This window comes from Juglans regia, chromosome 14 (assembly GCF_001411555.2).
Source record: "Juglans regia cultivar Chandler chromosome 14, Walnut 2.0, whole genome shotgun sequence".
Taxonomy (NCBI): Eukaryota; Viridiplantae; Streptophyta; class Magnoliopsida; order Fagales; family Juglandaceae; genus Juglans; species Juglans regia.
In genome coordinates this window covers 6,328,681-6,340,885 of record NC_049914.1, presented here as the reverse complement: position 1 = coordinate 6,340,885, position 12,205 = coordinate 6,328,681, and positions in this window count along the sequence as shown.

Below are 12,205 nucleotides of genomic sequence, written 5' to 3'. Positions count from 1 at the left end.
TAAAAAATATTAGGTTCAAATCCTCTTAAACCTAAATAATATTTAAGCCATGAAATGGATAAATTCTTGTTGAGAGTATGTGCATATTTAAAATTAGTTGAAATTTTATTCTTGAACATGCGTGCTAATAAAAAAAAAAAATTTCGTATACACATTATAAGGGATTTTTCTCTCTTTCAATGGGTTTGTGATGAGCAACTAAGAGAATGAGAAAATAAGGCCTAACCTAGAGCAAATAAGTTCCTCGGCTCGGCCCGCAAGTAAACTCTCTTAGACGCAACCCCCATTTGAGAGCAGACTGCAGAAGGATGAGACTCACAGTCCTGGAGATCTCTCGAATAACGTCTAACCTTTGAGTACCTATCCACATGAACGAGTGGAAATCAAGATGACTCTTGATCCTTTGACAAGGTGATATTGACGAATCACCGAAAAGCATAGAATAAGATAAATTTGAGAATTACGCCGTATTAATGACACTACTACCCGAGCAATATGTCACATTAATAACGTTGTCACAGAAGTACACTATATTAAATGACATTGACAAAGGAAATAGTAATGAAGATGTAGGGTCCAAACTTTTAAAATAGTCTACTGACTTTAGCATCGGAGACTCTCCAGCCTTAAGGCCGCCCTCTCTCAACTTTTTTTTCTTCATTTTTAAAGGCCCAACTTTAAAGACCTGAGTTATTGAAACATGCTCCAAAAAAGTATGAAACTTGACGCTAACACACATATTCAATATAAAAGCGAATTACATCTATATTGCATGACACTGTCTATCTCATATTTAAAGTACTCTTATCTATATGCTAAGAAACATTTATGATGAGGTTTATGTTGGCATCTCCCGTCTCTTTGGATAAAAAGAGTTTTAGATGATTAGCAAGTTGGCAAAAGGAGGTACTAAAGCTGGTTTTCAGGCGCATTTCAATTTTCTTCCACGTCGATGCACCCTCAGTCCGGCCAACCAGCTCTCCATTCTCCTGGAAGGTTCTGCCAAAAATACAGATTTCATGGAGTCTGAGGGGGCTTGACTAATTAAAGGGTATGGTTTAAAAGTCACGAGGCTCCCAAACCCCAACCATGCATTAAAATGAGGGGGTTGGGGGTGGGAGCCACCACGAGGGGGCCTGATCCGGCTCTGGCGTTTGGTGTATTGCTAATACGCGGACAAGTGGGAGAGCCAATATGAATAGATTGTCGGTGTGGGACCTCCCTCAATCTTATACAATATCCGACTTTTGGATACGGATGGATCCATGTTTACCCAAATCCCCATGCCTTTCTTTTCTTTCTTCTTCCCTTTTCATTTCCCTAAGTCTTGACCTTTTCGTCCAAACTTTGGGATTGGCTTGTCCACCTACTTCAAACTTTAGAACTGATTTCATTACTGATGCATTTATTTATACTACCTTGACTTTCCTTAAGAATTCATGTAATGTAGAATGACTTTCAATTAATCCCCCGATAATTTAGCTACTGTCATTGATATCTGATTAATCCTTATCCTTGCTACAGTAATTATATAGAATAAAAGAAATGATAGTTATAATTATGAGTATGTAAATATCGTATAATTATTTTTAAAAAAGTAAATAAATAAATAATCTACATGAAAAGAAATTAATTTTTTAATAACAGACTTCATTCATTTTTAAAGTGATTGCACAATATAGTACTTGTGCACTCTACGACTATATATAGCATTACTCATATAATATTGATATATACAAATTTCATATAGTATTATATAAAAAATATATATCTAATTATGAAAAATAGTAAAAAGTCTATTTTTATTGATGAAGCCTACTTTTTTTATTAAAAAACTTGGTTAAAGCTTGTCCATGTCATTACTCAATTCTATAAGTTTATCCTTGTCATTTTTGCATACTTTTGTATGTATTACATAAGATGTGGATTTACTTTAACCGCTTAAAAACTTATTGAATTAGAATTTTCCCTCTTTCTACTTTTTTTTATTTATTATTTTTTGAGAAAACAAAAATTGATCTGTATTATTATGAATAAGAATATCTAAACAATTTTATTTATCAATATAATTATTGTTCAAAATATATTAATTAACAAATGGAATGACACGATGAGGAGGAAATCTGAAATTTGAATGTGGTAGAAAAAAATAATGAATCAGATGGTTTTTTTATATAAGAAGGATAAATGCTTTATTTCTAATAACTTATATAATTCAAATATAGTTTTAGACGTAAGAAAATTAAAAAAAAAAATGTTGAAGAGTCTGCTAGAAAAGGCCCTTTGGTCTTCCTCTCCGTAAAGAGATGGATGGAATAACGTAAAAGAGTAATATTAGAAAGGAAAAACATATTTATAGCCATGGAGTGGTAAGTGTTGTGTATTATTTTTTAAATAAATAATGTGTAATATTTGTATAATTTATAATTATATTTAATATTATTTTATAAAAATAATAATATTAAATATAGTCATAAAGTATACGTTATGTAATATTATTAAAAAAATAAGTATTATATTAAAAATTTATTTTTTAATAAAATAATACGAAATAAAGTTAAATAAATTTTACAAGACAGAAGATATTTTTTTCTTTTAATTTTTTTTAATGAAAAAACCAGTCTCAACATCAGTAACGATTTGATGCACTTAAACCTACAAGACTCTATTCAATTGCGTTTTCCCACTCAAGAAACAAAGAGGGCCAGCAGGGATTGGAATCCCTGGAGTCCCCACGTGGCAAAACTATTGACCGGGGGTTTTCTGCAACCGAACATATTTGACGTGACACAAATACACCTACATGCACTACCTGGGGTCTGCCGACTCTGGTTTTTCGTCTCCAACTCCGCAGTTATCTCACTCTTCTCTTCTGTTCTCTTCTCTTCTCTTCTGTTCTCTTCTGTTCACTCGCGCGCGGCTTCTAATTTCTTACCAATTTATATTTATATGTTTATTTTCCACAAAACCAATCATGCCACTTCTTCCTCAATCTTTCCTGGCTGCAAGTGCAAGTTGGAAAGAAAAAAAAAAAAACCTAACGTAATAGAAAGTTGCCACTCGTTGGGGCATGATCACATACGTTGATTATAAATTATAAAATATAGATAAAGTGTTAAAGATAAAAATAATTTTATAATTTGACTAATAATATCAAATATTATTATTTTATGAATTTATTTGTAGTGATAATATTTTTCTAAAATGTATTATAAAAGACTCGCAGTATTGTAAGTGTATATTACCCTTTTTCTTGTACCATCAATTATCATACACAAAACATGTCTCAAAGGAAGCACACAAACACATAGCAGCGTGTATGGCTACGATGGATCTATCATTATTTTATTAAAATATTAATTTTAATTTAAAATAAAAAATAAAAAAACAAAAGAGAAGCTCGAGGGCGATGAATACAAGCAGAAAGAGTAATTTTTTATGCCGAAAACAAGATTTAGCCAGTAAAAATAAATTTGATTAAAAATACTGTATATATACTACTGAGTGTGTTGTAATGCCAAAATTTAGCTAGGTTCGCACCACTAGTGCTCTAACCAATTAATGCACAGTGCATCCAACCAACAATTCTGTAGAAGTTGAGCTCTTGACCCATCATTGACACGTCCATGCATGGAATGACAGGAATCAACTTGTAAGAAATGTTTTGCGCCCATACTAAACAAAAGACAGATTTTATGGTCAATTCCATGAAAGTAAGGCCAACATAAAATGCCACCTCGAGCTTGTATATTGATAACATTGATTGTTGTTATATCACAGTTCCTAATGCAAAAGCTTGTAACAAAAGAAGCACCCAAACACGTAGACTCAACTATCACGGGACCATCAGCCGAGTATCACTATATATATATATATATACACTATCAACAGAACAGCAAAGATTGTTGCTAATATATAATATAAATGATTCAATATATTTATTTTATCAATTTAAAATTTTGAAATAAATGATGAATTCAAATAAAAATTATAAAAGCGAAGGGATGGAGTCCAACAGCATAGTCATGATTGGAGTGAATCGAAGACTCTGTTTTCCCAATCCGAGTAGATTGGTTTCGTTTGGATCCCAAACTCATTTCAATTTATCTCAATTCATCATTATAATTTTTTCAAATCTCAATATAAAATATAATAAATAATTCAATTTTTTCAAATCTTAAAATAATAATAATATTAAAAAATAATATTTTAATAATATTTTATCATCTCAACTTAATTCAACTCAACTCACTTCAACATCTAAACAACCTGAGTATATAAAATAATATTGCAAATATTTCAAGGTAAATATTGCGTTTGTTTTTCTAATTATTTACATTTTATTTAATTATTATAATTTTTTATATAAAATAAAATAAATAATTTAATTTTTTTTAAATTATATTATAATAATATTTTAACTGCCTCGAAACAAAGGACGCCTAATACGCCGAAAAAAATGATAAAGAAAAGGGATTTTTCCTTTTGGGCACGGTGAAGAAAGCGCGAGTTCAAGGAAAGTAACAAATTGGCAAAAATGCCCACATTTTGGTTTTTCCCAAAATGAGAAATTCATGCAATTCCAATTTCCATAACCAATCGAGGTTGGTAAGAGGCTCTGAGGGCATTAATGTCCTTGTAAAGAGAGTCCCATAATGCAATAAATGAAACGGAGGAAGATTATTTATTGGTTTAGAAAGAAAGCCAAAGAATCTCGGTTCCCGAGAGAGACAGAGTATTTAGAGGGGAGAAGGGTATGGTGGGGAGTCTCTCTGCTGTACTGAAACAAGGAAATCGAGAGGGTGGGAAAGCGTCTAAAAAGAAGTGTAGATGGCTAGAACCCTAAAGCCTACCTACTTCTCTATTTCTATCTTTCTTTCTCGCTCTCAAGAGTAGTAGTACTCTGTGTGTGTGTGTGGTGCAAGTGCCGATGCAAAGTTGGTCCGAGACAGAGAGAAATGGTGGCATGGAATGACCCCAGGGTCCGAGCCACCTTTCCTCCTACTCCTCCACGTCATTGCCTCCATAATACACCACCAATTTAACCACAACCCCGCCTTCTCTGCCTGCTTATTTTTCACGAGAAAGATTCATTCAGATTGTCTTGTCTCTAGATTTTTTTATTAATTAATTAATTAATTTATTGGAGTAAATAAATTGTTTATGGTTGGCTAATAATGTATAGCATTTTTAATTCGATGCAACTCCAGTAAAATCTGGATGATGTTATGTTCAGTTCAGTTTTCCAAATGGACCTCGAGAAGTCAACATCGGGATGGTCTCTGCTTTTTTTAAGCCCTCTAAGCTGCCATGGTGTTTTCTGTGCGCATATTATAACATATGAAACAAGAGTTGCCTTTTGAGGGGATATCAATTTGCAATCAGGTCATCTCACTCTTCTTATTAGTTTGAATTACATTTTCCGTCAGAAAGATATATATTTTAGTCATAAATAAAGTTATAAATTATATAATTTATAACTTTATTTATGACTAATTCAAATTATAAATTTTTAATAAATTCAAATTAAGTTATAAATTTATTTTTATATAAATAATCACACACTGGCTAGTACCCTCTTTGTTAAAAAAAATAAGCGGTACTACTCTCACGGCTAAGAGCTTCCGCTAATACTTTTAAAAGTTTTTTTTTGTTTTTTATATATATATATATATTTTTTAATATGTTTAAATATATTTAAAAAAATTTATAATATTATAAAAAAATACTTACTTAATCATTAAGTAAAAAATAATAATAAAAAATAAATAAAAAACTCACAGCGATATAAACTAACTATAGAGTAATATTTTTCTAAAAAAATTGAACATTTTTACTGTTCGTGGTCAGGAACATCTCTATTTTAAATATAAATTTACGCTATGGATGGATGTCTCCAATTAATTTTTAGTAATTTTGTTTGTTTTCAAAAGTATTTTCGATATATTACATATTTTAGCACACAAAGTTAATTACAGAGCGATGTAAATTTTTTGTATTATATTTATTGGAGTTGAGCAACATTTTTCCATAAATACAATATACGTTAAGGCCAGATTTAGATAGTGAGATGAAATTAAATAGTTTTATAATAAAGTTGAATAAAATATTATTTTTTAATATTATTATTATTTAAAATTTTAAAAAAATTAAATTATTTATTATATTTTGTATATAAATTTTAAAAAATTATAAAAATCAAATAAAATCAAACAAATTTTATATCCAAATTAGGCTTAAATTATCCAAAGTTAAAAGATGCCTTCCAGCCTGAAACATCAAATACAAATCCAATATAACAACGCATAGAACGTTTCTCACATCTAATCACAGGAAACAGAAAAAGGTTAATGGAAAAGAAGGAGAAACATTGAAAAAGGTGTTCTTACGATCGAGATATTTGTAAGATCGGATATGACGTCACAATAAGAAAATGTCCTTGTACTGCATCAGCACTTAAATCGGAGGTTACTGCGAATTACAGAACTAATCCATAGGAATCCCAAATATTCTCTCCTAAAACTCTACCCTCCTCTATATTTTCTTTGATTTTTTAAACTAAAATAGATTTAACACATTATATTTATTTATAAATTTTATTTTTATATAATCTCCAAATCTAAATAGAATTCAAAAGTGATTTATATATATTGATCTTATTATTTATGAGTAATGTTAGAGAGAAACTACTATAGTAATGTACACTTCATACTCACTACATGACTGCTTCTAGTTAATTGTTCCTAACACTCGCTTGTAAAGATATGTGGTCTACATTATGCCATATCATATGTATAAAATAGATGTTTTCAATAATGACTTCTATCTATATTTATTCATTATTTATACCAATCTTATCTCTAGCCTTCCATTATTTAAATGATAAACGTTATAACTACAACAAAATTTCACAAAAACAAATCAACAAACATTTTTTTATATAATACTTTAGATTCATTTAAAAAAAAGTTTTGGAATTTAACATATCACATTAATTTATAAATTTATTTTATATTATTTATTTATAAATAAATTATTTATGTAAATAAATCAGTTTGTGAGTTTATTTTATGTGATCTCTTTATAAATAAATTATTTATGTAAATAAAATGGAATTAATTATTGAAGACGGGAATTTAATACTTTTATAATGATAAAATATTCGGGGTGAAAAAAAAGAGAATGATAATTCATAATAGGGATTATGTATGTTGCCGACTGTAATGGAGATTAGTAACCATGATGATTACATTTTTGACAAAAAATAGGCTACAATTGTCAATAGTATTGCCCACAAGTGATGTTGGATGGTGAAGAGCATTTGATTGACCATTGATGTAATGATACTTGACCCACCCAAAATAGTCGTTAAGACTTAAGTAAACAAGTTCATAATTTTTATTCTAATACAAAGGAGAAAAAATAAAAATCTCCCATGTGGCATCCCCTTTGTAAGGATCATGCAACCTCTTTTTATCATGGCCTTCGAATTAACACAAGAGATCACAAACAACTTGTTTATTTACACCTGCCATGAAGCCATGAAATGTCATTGTGGAAGATGCCATTGCTAATTCATATAATTCGTTCATAACAAAGGTGTTGATCTTTAGGAAATTTGTGGATTGTAAAAGGCTAAAACCCCCAAAAGTGCATTAGAGAATATGTATATGGTGTAGGATTTGTTTTAGATGCCGTTTGGATAGTGTGTTGAGATGAGATCAGTTAAAATGAAAATTAAATAAAATATTATTACAATATTATTATTTAATATTATTATTGTTTTAGGTTTAAAAAAGTTAAATTATTTATTTTATTTTATATAATAATTTATGAAAGTTATAATAATGAGATTAAATACTTATTGTATCTAAATGAGGCTTATACCTATGAATTGTGACATTTTGTTTTAGTTAGTCTATATACAATCTCTAAATAGGGACTGCTTATGTAAATTCATACAGTTATATTTAAAAAAATATTAAAATTACAATAACGTTATTTTTAAAATGATATTTTTTCTTCTTTTACTCTCATTCATCAACACATGCAGTCCCCCACTCACCACTAAATAAAATGAGTCACAATTTCCGAGCCAACAAATATAATTTTCATTGATACAATGATATTTATCTGTCTTTTAAGTCTCATGAAAATCAAATTACATTATCTTATTATTTGGAATTAATCAGTGGTCTGTCTTTGTTTGACTTCACCACTATTTTTTTTTTTCAAAGGCAAAAATGTGTTTATAAAGCCCCAAATAAGAGATCCATATACTTCCATATTTTATCGTGGCCTATTTGGACAGTAAAAATGTTTCATCTTATTTTATTTTATAATTATAATTTTATTAAATTTTTATATAAAATATAATAAATAATTTAACATTTTCAAATCTAAAAACAACAATAATATTAGAAATTAATTATAAGAAAATTACTTATTTACGACCAGTTATTTCTAACGAAATGATTATTTCCAATTAAAATAAATCTATTTTCATTATAAATAATCATTTTCGTCGTAAAAAATGTTATAAATACTCGCTTTTCTTGTAGGATTAAATAATATTATAATAATATTTTATTCAACTTTTAATTTTTATCTAAAACTATTTCATCTCATCTTACTATCCAAACCGCACCTTAACATTCTCGATTTATTTTATTTTTTGTGGAAACATGCTCGAGGATTTTCAATTATTTTTCAGTTGTACGCGTGAAAAAATAAGGAAAAAATATTATAAAAAAAAGGATTATAATTGAACTCCTATTTCCCACATTTAAAAAATGGTTTTCCTTATAACCAGGTAAAATCTAATGAAAAATTTGAGTCCAATTTAAAGCAGATAAGAAATTAATGACAAATTTGTAAGAAAGTAAAGTGAAATAATCCCACCAGTTGTCCTTTTCAAGCAAAATAATTTAGAAAATAAGGGTTTGCCCCCCGTCAAAGCTGCAAAAGAGGAGAAAATTAAGGCCAATTATGTGCAGAAAAACCATACTCCATTGAATTCCTCCGTGCCGCATCCCAAGATGGCAACGGGTGAGGCTTGTGAGTATCATCGTAGTCGGCAGCGTACAAAGTAAGTAAGGAAACACAATTAATATTAAAGAATTGGATACAATGTATCCGCTGTAGATAAAATGCGATAAAAATTAAAAAATATTTTTTTTGATATTATTTATATTTTAAAATTTAAAAAATTTGAATTATTTATTTTATTTTATATAAAAATTTTAAAAAATTATAATTATTAGATGAGATGAGTTAAAAATAATTATAAAAATAAATATTTTAATTTTATCTTATCTCATCATTATAATTTTTTAAAATTTTTATATAAAATATAATAAATAATTTAATTTTTTTAAAATTTAAAATAATAATAATATTAAAAAATAATATTTTATTTTATTTTTAATTTTTATCAATTATCTCAACTTAATTCAACACAAACGACGCCTGATGGATAAAACCAAAATGATAAATTAAATGAAAAAGAAAAAAAATAAAAATAAAAAGAAACCGTCCCTCCACACAAACCCCCTAATCTTTACTTGGTCTCAGGGTCCTTCATGTTCCAATAAAGTGACTCATGTCCTACGTCCCTTCCTCTTATAAATACAGCGCCTTGCCCTCTCCCTCATTGCCCACCCCTTGAGGTACAGAGCCCAGTTTCTCTATAGCGTTTTGTACAGGATATTTTCTAGCCCTGTCCCGATTATTACTTTTCACAGTACAGGAGAATCCGTAAAGCTCAGGAGGGATAGCGCCATGAATTACTGTAATCATGATCATCATGTTTGTGTGATTACTGGCGCTATCTATCCTGAGTTTCATGGGTTCTTCTTACTTTCTCTGGACTGTGGTCTCAGCTCCGACCGAGAAGAATATGTCGTCTCTTCTGAATATTATGTAATATTACTCTTTTCTTTTCTGCTGTGTTTTCTTGAGTTAGAAATTATGCAGTACTTATGAAAGATACAAACTTGGTCCTCCTTTCAAATATATGATTGTTTTCTCCCGTGTTCGTGCTGCTGGAAAATGGGTTTTGCTTATTTTGTTGTTTCTCACTTCTCATATAGTCGTGCTATATATTTTGAAGGCTTCGTTAGGTATGGATTTTGTGACCTGCACATCATTGAGGAGGCCACTCTTACGGACTCTTACCACTCCAAATATCTTTAGTTTGGAACATCTGAAAAATCTTCTGAATCACTGTGTTGTTTGTGGGTTACACTTCCATCTAGGATTATTTTTGGTCGGAAAAGAAGCAGGTGAAGTGCCATGCACTTGTTCTCGGCATAATTTTTGCAGAAACATTGTGGCAACATAAATGATCCGGTCCTTCTATCCACTTCAAGTCCAACCACCGCACCTTACGTTGTTGGATTCCGTTGGATCTATCAATTTTGCTGCTGGATTTCCTTACTCTCATACCTTTTAACTTTTACTTGGGTCTTTTGGATATGCATTATTTGTGATTTGGCTTCGAATGGCTTCTTTTTTGGGTTTCCCTTTACATGTTTACGGGCAAAAGCCTGAAGTATTCTCTAGAAGATCAAACTAACAGTGAAACCAGTTTCTTTTGCCTCGATTTTTAAGCCTTGCAGATCTCTCTCTGAACAAAATTTTGGAACTTATTTAGTTCTGATAGTACTTCTGTATTGTTGCAGCTGGGATTTATTTTGGGCTAGTCCGAAACCCTAGGGAGAGAGCCTTTTCGAAGTAGTGGGAACTGAGCTAGGGTTTCATATTTGATCGAGATTTTTGCAGGCTTTGTAGTAAAGAGGGTCTTCGTAACTCTGGATGTTGACTCCCTTCCCAACTTTGTTCGGGTCGCCGTCCATTCACTTTAATTTCTATATTTATTCACCCTCATCATCATAATTATTGCTCTTTAAAAAGTGAAATTGATGTAAAATCTAAAACTATTTACGACTGTGATGGATTATTCTAATCCCCGAATTAAACTAAAATAGCTGTTTAATTTTGCATTCTGGGTTGAAGATCATTATGTCTATCTCTTTGAATATTTTTATGTTAGTTTTTTTATTCATTCCCTGTTTCAGATTCAATGTGGATCATCTGGTTGGCCATTATAGACCCACATCTACGGTTGGGAGTGATAATTTTTGGGCCAATTTGCAAGTGTCGATAAGACTGACCTAACTTTAGGGTACATGGTGTGTTTAATTGTTTGGGGACAGAGAAACCAACGCACCTGTTATGTTATTAAAGTTTAAACCCTTTGATGTTGTGATTATATATATATATAAGATAATTATCTTCACAAGGTAATGTTCTTGAACAGGGACCCCACTTTAGAGTTTCTTAATTTAGGAGTTCACCCTGAACTTTTAACTTCAAAAGCTCCCATTCAGGATGCTAATCCTTCTGAAAGGAAAACTGAAGCTCATGTTGTTTGGACTTTACATGACCAACCAGTTCCTGTGAAATCTAGATACTGCGATACTTGTTTTCCTGACCATTGCGGTCCAAAAACACTTTTTGGATTTGTGAGATCTCATGATGGCAGGATAACCAACCCGGATTTAATTGAATGAGAAAAGGTAGAAAAGTAGAAATTCTATTGGCTCTCACAGTGCATGTATCCATTTGTTGCTGCCACCCATGAGACCTGAGTCTGGTAACATATGCAACAAGCCTATATGGTGGAACGAGGAAGACAAGCTATATACACCCTCAAACTGCACAAGAATTTTGAGCTGCAAATGGTATCTTTCAATGCATGAGTTGTTATGGTATTATATAGCTAGGCACATCGCCTTCTATTTGTAATAATACAACTGGTTAGTATGATTTCCAATTAGATTTCTGTCTACACGTATCAATCGTGTATACATTTCCTAACTGAATGTATCATAATCTTAACCTATGTGAATATTTCATTGGTTGGTAAAAATATTTAGAGGAAATGAAAAGGCCCCAAATTCTGATCCCTATGCTATGCTCGGAAGGGCACTTGAGAAGTTATGGGACTTGATGTGGTTGGAGTAATGGAATTCCTGCAGGGCTCTGCAGTAGTATCACTGGCAAGCTAGCTTATGATATGCCTACTTAAAAATAGAGAGAGGCTACCTCAGGAGATTTCAATGTAAATTTACTGCTTGATGTGGTACTATCTGAAATTGAGGATCAAGCAATGCCCCATATCTACTTTTGTTCAGATTGATTG